Source organism: Numenius arquata, chromosome W, assembly GCF_964106895.1.
Source record: "Numenius arquata chromosome W, bNumArq3.hap1.1, whole genome shotgun sequence".
Taxonomy (NCBI): Eukaryota; Metazoa; Chordata; class Aves; order Charadriiformes; family Scolopacidae; genus Numenius; species Numenius arquata.
Genome location: NC_133615.1, coordinates 10891606 through 10904807, shown reverse-complemented (window position 1 = coordinate 10904807; position 13202 = coordinate 10891606). Strand labels below are relative to the sequence as shown.

The 13202-nt window shown below is 44.9% G+C and overlaps 1 pseudogene; it reads left to right on the top strand.

Annotated features, from left to right (window-relative positions):
- The window catches only part of LOC141476762 (trafficking protein particle complex subunit 13-like), a 31359-nt pseudogene extending 19000 nt beyond the window's left edge, over window positions 1-12359 (top strand).
- The last annotated feature ends 843 nt before the right edge of the window (window positions 12360-13202 follow it).

Below are 13202 nucleotides of genomic sequence, written 5' to 3'. Positions count from 1 at the left end.
AAAACGGAAGGGAGAAATAACGGATAATAATTTCTGGTTTATAAATGAGGATTCCGGATGCAAACATCTGTCTTGTTCAGACTTCTACAGAGAATTTTCCATAAAGATTCTTTTTCTCTGCTGTGAATTAATATCATGTAAATTCTGAGACATTTAATATTTAAAGACATGGACCTATTGGAGTGGGTCCAGAGGAGGGCCACAAAAAAGATCAGAGGGATGGAGCACCTCTCCTATGAGGATGGGCTGAGAGAGTTGAAGTTGTTCAGCCTGGAGAAGAGAAGGCTCCAGGGAGACCTTATTGCGGCTTTTCAGTACTTAAAGGGGGCCTACAGGAAAGATGGAGACAAACTTTTTATCAGGGCCTGTTGCGATAGGACAAGGGGTAATGGCTTTAAACTAAAAGAGGGTAGATTCAGACCAGATGATTCTGTGAAATTAATTTCCCCAAGTCGAGTCTGTTTTGCTTGTGACGGTAATTGCTGAGTGATCTCCCTGTCTTTAGCTTGACCCATGAGCCTTTCATAATATTTTCTCTCCCCTATTCAGTTCAGGAGGGGGAGTGACAGAGTGTCTTGATGGACACCTGGCATCCAGACAAGATCAACCCAACACAAATCATAGAATCATGGAATAGTTTAGGTTGGAAGGGACCTTAAAAAAAAATCATCTTGTTCCAACTCCCTTGACATGGGCAGGGACACCTCCACTAGACCAGGTTGCTCAAAGCCCCATCCAGCCTGGACTTAAACACTTCCAGGGAAGGGGCATCCACAACTTTTTTAGGCAACCTGTTCCAGTGCCTCACCACCCTCACAGTAAAGAATTTCTTCCTAATATCTAATCTAAATCTATCCTCTTCCAGTTTGAAGCCATTACCCCTCATCTTGTCACTACATGCCCTTTTAAAAAGTTATTCTCCATCTTTCTTACAGGCCCCCTTTAGGTACTGGAAGGCTGTTATAAGGTCTCCCCGGAGCCTTCTCTTCTCCAGGCTGAACAACCCCAGCTCTCTCAGCCTGTCCTCATAGGAGAGGGGCTCCAGCCCTCTGATCATCTTTGTGGCCCTTCACTGGACCCATTCCAACAGGTCCATGTCCTTCCTGTGCTGAGGACTCCAAAGCTGGACACAGTACTCCAGGTGGGGTCTCACCAGAGCAGAGTAGAGGGGTAGAATCACCTCCCGCGACCTGCTGGCCACACTTCTTTTGATGCAGCCCAGGATGCGGTTGGCTTTCTGGGCTGCCAGTGCACATTGCCGGCTCATGTTGAGCTTCTCATCAGTCAACAAACCCAAGTCCTTCTCCTCAGGGCTGCTCTCCAGCCATTCTCTGCCCAGCCTGTATTTGTGCCTGGGATTGCCCCGACCTGCATACAGGACCCTGCACTTGGCCTTGTTGACCTTCATGAGGTTTACACAGGCCAACTTCTCAAGCCTGTCCAGGTCCCTCTGGATGACATCCCTTCCCTCCAGCGTATCGACCACACCACACAGCTTGGTGTCATTGGCAAACTTGCTGAGGGTGCACTCAATCCCAACATCCATGTTGCCAACAAAGATGATAATAGTACCAGTCCTAGTACCAACCCCTGAGGAACACCACTCGTCACTGTTTGCCACTTGGACATTGAGCTGTTGACCACAGCACTTTGAGTGCGGCCACCTAGCCAGTTCCTTATCCATCTGTCAAATCCATATCTCTGCAATTTAGAGACAAGAATGTCATGTGGGACAGTGTCAAATGCTTTGTTCAAGTCCAGATAGATGATGTCTGTTGTTCTCCCCTTATCCACCAATGCTGTAACACCGTTGTAGAAGGCCACCAAATTTGTCAGGCACGATTTCCTCCTACTGAAGCCATGTTGGCTGTTATCAATCACCTCCTTATTTTCCATGTGCCTTAGCAGAGTTTCCAGGTGGATCTGCTGCATGGTCTTAGTGGGCACAGAGGTAAGACTGACCGACCGACCTGTAGTTCCCTGGTCACCCTTTTTTCCCTTTTTAAAAATGGGGGTTGTTTCCCCTTTTCCAGTCAGTGGGAACTTTACCAGACTGCCACGACTTCTCAAATATGATGTATAGTGGCTTGGCAACTTCATCCACCAGTTCCCTCAGGACTCACGGATGAAACCCATTAGGTCCCATGGACTTGTGCACCGTCAGGTTCCTTAGATGGTCTCGAACCTGGTCTTCTCCTACAGTGGGTGGTTCTTCATTCTCCCAGTCCCTGCCTTTACCTTCTGCAACTTGGGCGGTGTGGTTAGAGCCCTTGCCAGTGAAGACCGAGGTGAAAAAGTCATTCAATACCTCAGCCTTTTCCATATCCTGGGTGACCAGGTCTCCTGATTCCTTCTGGAGAGGGCCCACATCTTCCCTAGTCTTCCCATTATCCCTGACATACTTACAGAAGTTTTTCTTGTTGTCCTTGATGTCCCTGGCCAGATTTAATTCTGTCTGGGCTTTAGCTTTCTTAGCCTGATCCCTGGCTGCTCAGACAGTTTCTCTATAATCCTCCCAGTCTACCTGTCCTTGTTTCCACCCTCTGTAGGCCTCCTTTTTGTTTTTGAGCTTATCCAGGAGCTCCTTGTTTATCCATGCAGGCCTCCTGGATTTTTTGCATGACTTCTTCTTTGTTGGGATGCACCTCTCCTGAGCTTGGAGGAGGTGATCCTTGAATATTAACTAGCTTTCTTGGGCCCCTCGCCCCTCCAGTACTTTTTCCCATGTTACACCACCAATCAGGTCCCTGAAGCGGCCAAAGTCTTCTCTCCTGAAGTCCAGGGTAGCAAGCTTGCTGCACACCCTCCTCACTGCCCTGAGGATCTTGAATTCTACCATCTCATGATCACTGCAGCCAAGGCTACCCTTGAGATTGACATTCCCCACCAGGCCCTCCTTGTTGGTAAGGACGAGGTCCAGCATGGCTCCTTTCCTCATTGGCTCCTCTACCATTTGAAGAAGAAAGTTGTCATTGACACATTCCAAGAACTTCCTGGAATTCTTATGCCCCGCTGTGTTGTCCCTCCAACAGATATCGGGGTGGTTGAAGGCCCCCATGAGGACCAGGGTCTGTGAATGCGATGCTGCTCCTATCTGTCTATAGAGGGCCTCATCTGCCATGTCGCCCTGGTCAGGTGGTCCGTAGCAGACCCCTACTGTAACATCACCTGCCCCTGTGTTCCCTTTAATCTTGACCCATAAGCTCTCTGTTGGCTCTTCATCCATCCCCAGGTGGAGCTCCATGCACTCCAGCTGGTCATTGACATAGAGGGCAACATCCCCTCCTCATCTCCCCAGCCTGTCCTTCCTAAAGAGCCTGTATTCTTCCATTCCAACACTCCAGTCATAGAAGCCATCCCACCACGTCTCTGTGATGCCAGTATGATCATAGCTCTGGAGGCGTGCGCACGTCTCTAACTCCTCTGGCTTGTTCCCCATGCTACGTGCATTTGCATAGAGGCATTTAAGTTGGTTCTCAGTTGAAGCTGACTTACTGGTTGGAGCGGCTGCAATTCCTGTGTGCCAGTCTCCAGGTGGCATCCCTTTGAGGTGTTTTGCCTGTATTTCCCTGTTGGCTCCTATTACCTCAGGAGCACCTGGCTCATCCCCATAAGACTTCGAGTGTACTGCAGTGTACCCAGCACATCTCGGAACAATAGGCTGAGGGTCCTTGATAGCACCCCATCCCTCTAACCTTGGCATGTTGTCACTTGGCTTGTCACAGGTAAGACTGATAATACCCCCCCTCCCGCATCAAGTCTAGTTTAAAGATCTGTCAATGAGCTCCACTAGCTTATGAGCAAAGACCCTCTTCCTCTGAGAAAGATGAGCCCCCAAATGTTTACACTAAAATATGAATAATCTACTGGAATTAGGTTTATTTGTTGTCCATGGGAGGGATTGTTTTTCTTAAGTGCGCCATTCTTATATATCAGCCTTCCCCATGCTGTGAAGCTGATACAATTGGTTCTCAGCATCTGAGAGCATCCCTTTTCCTTACTGTCGTAGTTTGGGCCAGATTGGCTGGGCAGACGAATGACAGATGCTCTCCCTGACCTCTCAAAAGCTCCAAGGAGAGGAGGGAGAGAGATAAAGAGATATATGAGATTAGAAGGAACTAAACAACTTTAATGAAAAGATTAATAAAATAATAAAAAGGAAATAATGAAATAGATACAATATATACAAAACTGTATCAAGCTCCCAGGATGACAATCACATCACCAGCAGGCACTGGGGAAGTCCCAGACTGGACTCAGCGACAGATGGGAACTGGATTCCGGATCTGGAGTCAGGAATGCACAGATCGGGATCAAAAGCAGACAAACAGACAGAGTCCTCCTCAGATGCCAGCCATTGAAGAAAGAGGGCTGACCCTTTGATCCCTCAGCTTTTATACTGAGCATGATGCAGATGGGATGGAATACCCTGTTGGTCAGTTTTGGGTCACCTGTCCTGTCCGCTCCTCCCCACAGGTGTGACCCCTTGTCGAGGTTTCGGCTGAATTTACCAAAACCGGACCGGCAGATGGCCCTTCCCCCCCCCTTCCCCCCCCTAAAAGAGGAGAGAGGAGGAGAAAGAGAGAAGGAGATTCAGAAGTTTAGAATGAACTAAACTACTTTAATGAAGAATTCATATTAAAATAAAAATAAAGAAGAAAAATAATGAAATAGATACAATATATACAAAACCGTATCAAGTTCCCAGGATGACAGTCACATCACCGGCAGGCACTGGGGAAGTCCCAGACTGGACTCAGTGACGGATGGGAACTGGATTTCAGCTCTGGAGTCAGGAACACACGGATCGGGATCAAAGGCAGATGAACAGACAGAGTCCTCTCTGGACGTCGGCCATCGCAGGAAGGGGCTGACCCTTTGATCCCTCAGCCTTTATACTGAGCGTGGGGCAGATGGGATGGAATACCCCAGTTGGTCAGGTTTGGGTCACCTGTCCTGTCCACTCCTCCCCATCGACGTGACCCCTCTACGTTTTTTCCGTTTCCGACCCTCTAAGGGGGCAAATAACGAAATGGGCTGCCCTTGGTTGTTATAGCAATAAGTATAAGCAAGGGCCTCCCTGCACACCATCCCTTGGCATGGAGCACAAACATTGGGCTGATCATTCTGAGAACGAGCAGTTTTCTCCACAATATGCCGTTAATTTCAGAGAGTTAGAGGAGGCCGAGCTAGGATGTAAAGTTACAGAACAGAAAATTGGTTCGGTTTTACTTCAAACCGGGACACCCCTCTACGCTTTTCCACTTCCAACCCTCTAATGGGGCAAATAACAGAGTTAGCTGACCTTGGTTGTTATAGCAATAAGTATAAGCAAGAGCCTCTCTGCACACCATTCCTTGGTATTGACTACAAACATCAGGCCTTATCTCTGCTAGAAGACAACAGTGTCTGAAAAATATGCTATCAATTTCAGAGAGTTCAGTTAGTTAGAAGAGACTTAACTGAAATGTAAAATTACTGAACAGAAAATTGGTTCTGTTTTACCTCAAACCAGGACACCTTTTTAAAAATGGGTGTAACGTTTCCCTTTTCCCAGTCACCAGGGACTTCACCTGACTGCCATGACTTCTCAAATATCATGGAGAGTGGCTTGGCAACTACATCAGCCAATTCCCTCAAGACTCTGTGATGCATCTCTTCAGATCCCATAGACTTCTGTATGTTCAGGTTCTACAGGTGGTCACGAACCTGATCTTCTTTTACAGTGGGAGGGACTTTGCTCCCCCAGTCCCTGCCTTGCAGTCCATCCACTTGAGAGATGTGGGGAAAGAGGTTGGCAATGAAGACCTAAGGCAAAAAATTGTTGAGTACTTCAGCCTTCTCCTCATCCATTGTCATCGATTTGCCAGTCTTGTTCGTTGAGAGGTTATGCTTTCTTTGACCTTCCTTTTCTGGCTGACATACCTGTAGAAGCCCTTCTTATTATTCTTTGCGTCCCTTGCCAAGTTCAGCTCCAGCTGCACCTTGGCCTTCTTGACCCCATCCCTACACACCCGGGCAGCACCCCTATACTCTTCCCAGGATACTTGTCCCTACTTCCACTGCCTGTGCATTTTCTTCTTGTCCTTTAGTTTGACCAGCAGGTCTTGACTCAGCCATGCTGGTCTCTTGCCTTCCTTTCCTGATTTCTTACACCTGGGGATCAAGAGCTCTTGTGCTCTAAGGAAAGAATCCTTAAAGATCTGCCAGCTCTGTTCTGCTCCCTTGTCCCTGAGGGCAGTTTCCCAGGGGGTCTTATTGACTAACTCCTTGAAGAGCTGGAAGTTTGCTTTCCTAAAATTCAGGGTCCTGACTTTACTCTTCCCCTGACCCATGTACCTCAGGACTGGGAACTCCACCAGTTCATGGTCACTGCAGCCCAGGCTTTCTCCAATATTGACGTCGCCAATTAGCTCATTTGGGTTGGTGACCAACAGGTCCAGTATCACATTCCCTCTGGTAGGGCTGTCTATGACCTGGCTTAAAAAGTTATCCTTGATGCACTTCAGGTGTCTCCTGGATTGTCAGCAGCTCGCCGTGCTACTTTTCCAGCAGATGTCGGGGTGATTGAAGTCCCCCAGCAGGACAAGAGCTTGTAAGCGCAATGCCTCCTGTAGCTGGAATAAGAAGGTTTCATCAATAGGCTCCCCTTGATCGGGCAGCTTGTAGTAAACATCAACCACAAGGGTCCCTTTGTTGGCTCGGTCTCTTTTTCTAATCCATAAGCTTTCAACCTGCTCATGGCTATTCTTCAGAGACAGCTCTTCACGATCAACCATAATTTGGTTTGTTTTGTGGAGTGGTCTTGGAATGCACATACTATGTTCTTTTTGGATGGCATTAAATCAGATGATGCATGTTCACAGTATACCAAGGGTGCTCATGGGCATCCACTAATGGATTTGCTGTTCACAGTCTCCTGCATCACTTGTTGATGTAGATGTAGCCTCAGTGAATTAGGGAGGATTACCTATGGCAGTGCATGCCATTCCATTTTGTAAAAGTCTCCTTGACTTTGCCATGCTTGCCTTAAAACATTTTTTTTGCTAAACATGGATGTAGGAGTGTTTTTATCCTCCTAGCTGCTTCTCCTAAAACAGTTGGCTTTGTACCCGCCCATAATACAGAGACCACCTTTTCCTGGGTGGTGGGCTTCCTTCTGATTAGCTCTCTGTGTAGCTTTGAAGAACGTTATTCTTGAGCAGTACAACCAAGAAATTGTCTAGTTGATTTCCATACTCTGAGCAATTCTCTCATTTGCAAATGAAGACTACAATCCTCCTTTTGGTGTTATTGTAAGGCCTTTGCCTCTAGCCATCAAATCTTGCAGTTATCTTGTTAAGGCCAACAGGTATGTGCTGTTTTAGGCCCCTCTTTAGGGGCAGGTCCTGCTTGACAAACCTGATCTCCTTCTATGACAAAGTGACCCGCTTGGTGGATGAGGGAAAGGCTGTGGATGTTGTTTACCTGGACTTTAGTAAGGCCTTTAATACAGTCTCCCACAGTATCCTCCTGGAGAAACTGGCTGCTTGTCAGTATCCTCCTTGGAGAAACTGGCTTGAATGGGAGTACTCTCCGCTGGGTTAAAAACTGGCTGGAGGGCCGGGCCCAGAGAGTGGTGGTGAATGGATTTAAATCCAGTTGGCAGCTGGTCACGAGTGGTGTCCCCCAGGGCTCGGTACTGGGGCCAGTTCTCTTCAACATCTTTATCAGTGATCTAGACGAGGGGATGGAGTGCACCCTCAGTAAGTTTGCAGACGGCACCAAGTTGGGTGGGAGTGTCGACCTGCTGGAGGGTAGAAAGGCTTTGCAGAGGGATCTGGACAGGTTGGATCGATGGGCTGAGACCAACGGGATGAGGTTCAACAAGGCCAAGTGCCGGGTCCTGCACTTGGGTCACAACAACCCCCTGCAGCGCTACAGGCTTGGGGCAGAGTGGCTGGAGCTGCCTGGCAGAAAAGGACCTGGGGGTGTTGGTCGACTGTCGGCTGAACACGAGCCAGCAGTGTGCCCAGGTGGCCAAGAAGGCCAACAGCATCCTGGCCTGTATCAGGAACAGTGTGGTGAGTAGGACTCGGGAGGTGATCGTCCCCCTGTACTCAGCACTGGTGAGGCCCCACTTTGAGTACTGTGTCCAGTTTTGGGCCCCTCACTACAAGAAGGACATTGAGGTGCTGTAGCAGGTCCAGAGAAGGGCAACGGAGCTGGTGAGGAGTCTGGAGAACAAGTCTTGTGAGGAGAGGCTGAGGGAGCTGGGGGTGTTCAGCCTGGAGAAAAGGAGGCTGAGGGGGGACCTTCTCGCTCTACAACTCCCTGAAAGGAGGCTGTAGAGAGGCGGGGGTTGGTCTCTTCTCCCAAGTCACAGGCGACAGGACTAGAGGAAACAGCCTCAAGTTGCGCCAGGGGAGGTTCAGGTTGGATATTAGGAAGAATTTTTACCCTGAAAGTGTTATTAAGTCTTGGAATGGGCTGCCCAGGGAAGTGGTTGAGGCACCATCCCTGGAGGTGTTCAAAAGACGGGTTGACATGGTGCTGGGGGACATGGCTTAGTGATGTTTTTTTTTTTGTCAGAGTTAGGTTGATGGTTGGACTAGATGATCTTGAAGGTCCCTTCCAACCTAGATGATTCTATGATTCTATGATTCTCATCTACTCTGATCCTGTCTTGATTTTGTCAACTGTTGCAAAGTTTATTCCATAAAATAGTGCTTTTATTGTTTTTTTTTAATATATATATATCTTAATAGAGGAGTCTAATGTTATGGCAAATTACCTGTTTTTTAGGGAATTGGGTATAATTTTACAGTAGATTCCTTCCTGTCACCTAATACAGCTGAAAATGTGTGCCCTTTTCCAGTGGTGGATAATTAGTTCTCTTTCTTGAAAGGTTCCAAACTTAGATTGCTCTACTGGTCTGAATTCTCCATCAGTTTGACATCCCTTTGCTCACTCTAATGTCCAATTTAATATGCTTTCTAAAATATCATCTGTCCAGTCTGTAATGAACTGTATATGACTAAAACCTGTTCCCAACCTGTCAGTCACTGGATTTCTGGATCTCTTTAGGAATATCTTTTAATTGAGTTGTAAATGTAACTTTTACTACAGCATCATTCTATCAGCAGAACTGGAACATGTGTCACAGAATCACAGAATCACAGAATATTTTTGGTTGGATGGGACCTTTGAGATCATCAAGTCCAACCAACAACAACAAAAAAAAAAAAAAAGAAAAAACACCAAAAACAAACAAACAAAAAAAACCCCAAAACCCCCAGAACACCAAACACCAAAACTAAAACAAAACAAACACCCACAACCACACACCACCCCACCCACAAACAGACACAACCCAACAATCTCAGGCACTAGAGCATGCCCTGAAGTGCCATGTCTACACGTTTCTTAAATACCTCCAGGGATGGCGACTCCACCACCTCCCTGGGCAGGCTGTTCCAGTGCCTGACCACTTTCTCAGGAAAGTAATTCTGCTGCAGCTTCAGACCATTTCCTCTGGTCCTGTCATTATTCCCTTGGGAGAAGAGGCCAACACCCACCTCTCTACACCCTCCTTTCAGGTAGTTGTAGAGGGCAATGAGGTCTCCCCTCAGCCTCCTCTTCTCCAAACTGAACATGCCCAGTTCCCTCAGCCTCTCCTCATATGACTTGTTCTCTAGACCCCTCACCAGCTTGGTGGCTCTCCTCTGGACACGCTCCAGCAGCTCAATGATCCTTCCTGTAGTGAGGGGCCCAGAACTGAACACAGCACTCGAGGTGAGGCCTCACCAGTGCCCAGTACAGAGGCACCATCACTGCCCTACTGCTGGCCACACTGTTCCTGATACAGGCCAGGATGCCGTTGGCCTTCTTGGCCACCTGGGCACACTGCTGGCTCATGTTCAGCCGGCTGTCCACCAACGCCCCCAGGTCCTTTTCTGCTGGGCAGCTTTCCAGCCACTCTTCCCCAAGCCTGTAGCGTTGCCTGGAGTTGTTGTGACCGAAATGCAGAACCGGGCACTTGGCCTTATTAAACCTCATCCCATTGGCCTCGGCCCATTGATCCAACCTGTCCAGGTCCCTCTGTAGAGCCTGCCGACCCTCAAGCAGATCAACACTCCCACCTAGTTTGGTGTCATCTGTAAACTTACTGAGGGTGCACTCAATCCCCTCATCCAGATCATCAATAACGATATTAAACAAGACTGGCCCCAACTAAGTCTTGTCACAACTAAGTCACGACTAAGTCTTGTCAGGGAGGACAAGTTTTTCCCTTGGTTTTTTTTCCTTACAATCTATCATTTGTGGGGATTGAAAATCCAAAGCTTTTTATCTGCAGGTTACTGTCTTGAATCAGCCCTGGTTGATAGTAACTAGGGTATTTATCATAGGTTTGTTAGTAGACCATATGAAATGTGTTCAGCTCTTGACAGAATTGGATAGTTGACAAGTGTTCATATCATGTGCCTTTCTAACTGGTGACAATTAATTATTTTGGCAGAGGCTTGGAAGACTGAAATGGCAAGGAGAATGAACAATCTCAATTTCTTAGGAACTATGCTTTTTCTAAGGATGTAGAATAGTGGTGGGCTTATGCAGGAAAACTATACTTATGTTGTCCATAGTATATCTGTTATCTAATAGAGAGGTCTTAGAACAAAGCTGATCTTCTCAGGAACCATATATGGGTATTCAAACTTTAAGGACATGAACTATCTGAAAAACTTAGCAATAAAGTATGTATTGTTTCCTATAAATAAACTGCACAGATCATCCTTGTCTAATGGATTGTTAAACCTATCAAGAAGTTGGTACTCAGTAGTGGATGGAGCACTGCTGTGATTTGGGTACAAATCAAAAGCATGAAGAGTCAATCTTCTTTCTTCAAATTGCTCTTATTTTAAGCTTGTTGCAGTAAATGAAAACTTAAGTAGTAAAAATTTCAACTTTGCTATCCAGCATCTGAGAAATGTGCATTCTTGTACCTTCTCAGGCTCCTAGTTATGGTGACATAAGACTTTCTCTGGAGACAATACCAGACACTGTAAATTTGGAAGAATCTTTTGACATTACATGTAAAATAACAAATTGCAGGTAATGATGTCATGTGATTCTTGTGCTTTTTCCTGAGTGTGTAAGTTGTGGCTGTTGGTTTCATTTTTCAATACTTTCTCCTGAAACAACTCAAATCTAGTCTTTACTATGAATTGTAGCAACATGAAACTACTGGTCTGTTACTTGAAACACATCTTTTGGATTACAATGGTTTAAAAAACAAACAAACAAAAAAACCTTCTATAATGATCTGTTTATACTATTTGAACTAGGAAATTGCCAAAAATCTGTAGTGGAATTCCATGGAACTGGCTGCAGTATCATTTAAGATTGCACCCCATACTTAAATTACAAATCATCTTAGTTCTTAAACAAAATTAGTGCTTATATAGAATTTTTTTTTTAAACTACAAGTAATTTTATGAGAATACATGATGCCATTTGTATCCAGTCTGATTTTACTGCTAGTTCTGCACCACTCCTAGAATGCCTGCTAAACATTGTTGACGTAGTGTTTTGTACATAGTTATCCATGTTTTGACTTGATTTGTGTTTACACTATGATCCATGGTAGTCCTTTATAAAAGGGTTGCAAGAGTGATATTTAAATAAAGTAATTCTAAATAGAAGTTGAAGCCAGGGACTAAAGCATGTATCCGGTCTGCAGTTACTTCTCACGAAAATCTTGTAGTCTATCCAAAATGCGAGCAATATTATGCTAGACAGTATAGTTAAACTCATGACAGAATGCTTGTGTCGGACAAAGCTATATGCACTTGAATTATTGCACATCACAGTAAATCCTGCTTGCCTTTTTATAATTATATAAATTAATTATAAATGCTTGATTAATAATAACCTGAACAATAAAGTAAACAAGCTGTTACATGTCTGCAGTCCTTGAATGCTTAAAAAAAGCCCACAGGTTTATTCTTGCTTTCCAATTTCCTCTAGCAGTGAAAGGACTATGGATCCGGTTTTAGAAATGTGCAATACGAATACCCTCCACTGGTGTGGAGTTTCAGGAAGGCAACTTGGAAACCTGCACCCAAGTTCATCCCTCCATCTTGCACTTACATTATTGTCTTCAGTGCAGGGATTGCAAGTAATTCTTTATAGCATAGTTTTCTTATAAAATTGCTGTTTTATAAGCTTTGTAATTCTTTCTAATAACACTTATAAATCTTTTCCCTTTCTAGAGTGTCTCTGGCTTAAGACTTACAGGCACATTTTTGAAGAGAACGTATGAGTATGATGATATTGTACAGGTCTGTGTAGTTTCTTCAGAAGTCAAACAAGAAAGCTGATGAAAAAATTCTGTATTTCTGTTGGGCTTTCTTTTTTTGGATGAACTTTCAATACTTTTGCAGCTGAATCATACTAAAATGTATACAAACAAAACCAAACCCCCATATATCTGTAAACATAACGATACTTATTTAATTTCTCTGAGCATTTTTTGAATGTTTCAAAATCTTTTAAAAAGATGTGTATGCATTTTATCTACTGAAAATAAAGCCTTTGAAAAAAGTGTAGCTCTAGCAAATTATATTGCATTAACATCACCTTGGGGGGGGAGAAGATTAATATGAAATAGTAGCACTTTTTTTGTTATTTTAATTATTTTTAAAATATTTTAACAGTTTTTAAACTCTGTTTCTGACAAAACTGCTTCAGTTTGAAGGAACTGGCCTTTTACGAACCAAGTTCCTGGAATCCAAATACCTAAAAGAAATATTTCTGGGTACCCGGAGTGGCAGTGTATTTGCATGGTTACACGCATAGCCATAAGAACTAGAGCCTGATAAAGGCATGAGATGAGAGAGTGAGTACAACTGGCACTGTCAAGATGCTAGTAACTAGAAAGTAGAGTATCAGCCAAAGAATGTGCTGGCTGTGGCTTAGTCATTGTGAAAGAGTAATATGTCAAATCTGTCCCAATTAGCTGCAGTCTTGTGCAGAATGTGCATCCCTGCAATACAGGGCATGCTGTGAATGGGTATGTTACTTCTGAATTAGTAGAGAACTGAAAACTAAAATAGCAGAACTTGAGCATTTTTTTTTATTGTTAAACTGAGGTGGTGCAAATTATTCCTCCCATGCTAGAAGCATTTAGGTAGATTTTTAGGAAAATGAGAAAAACTATGCAT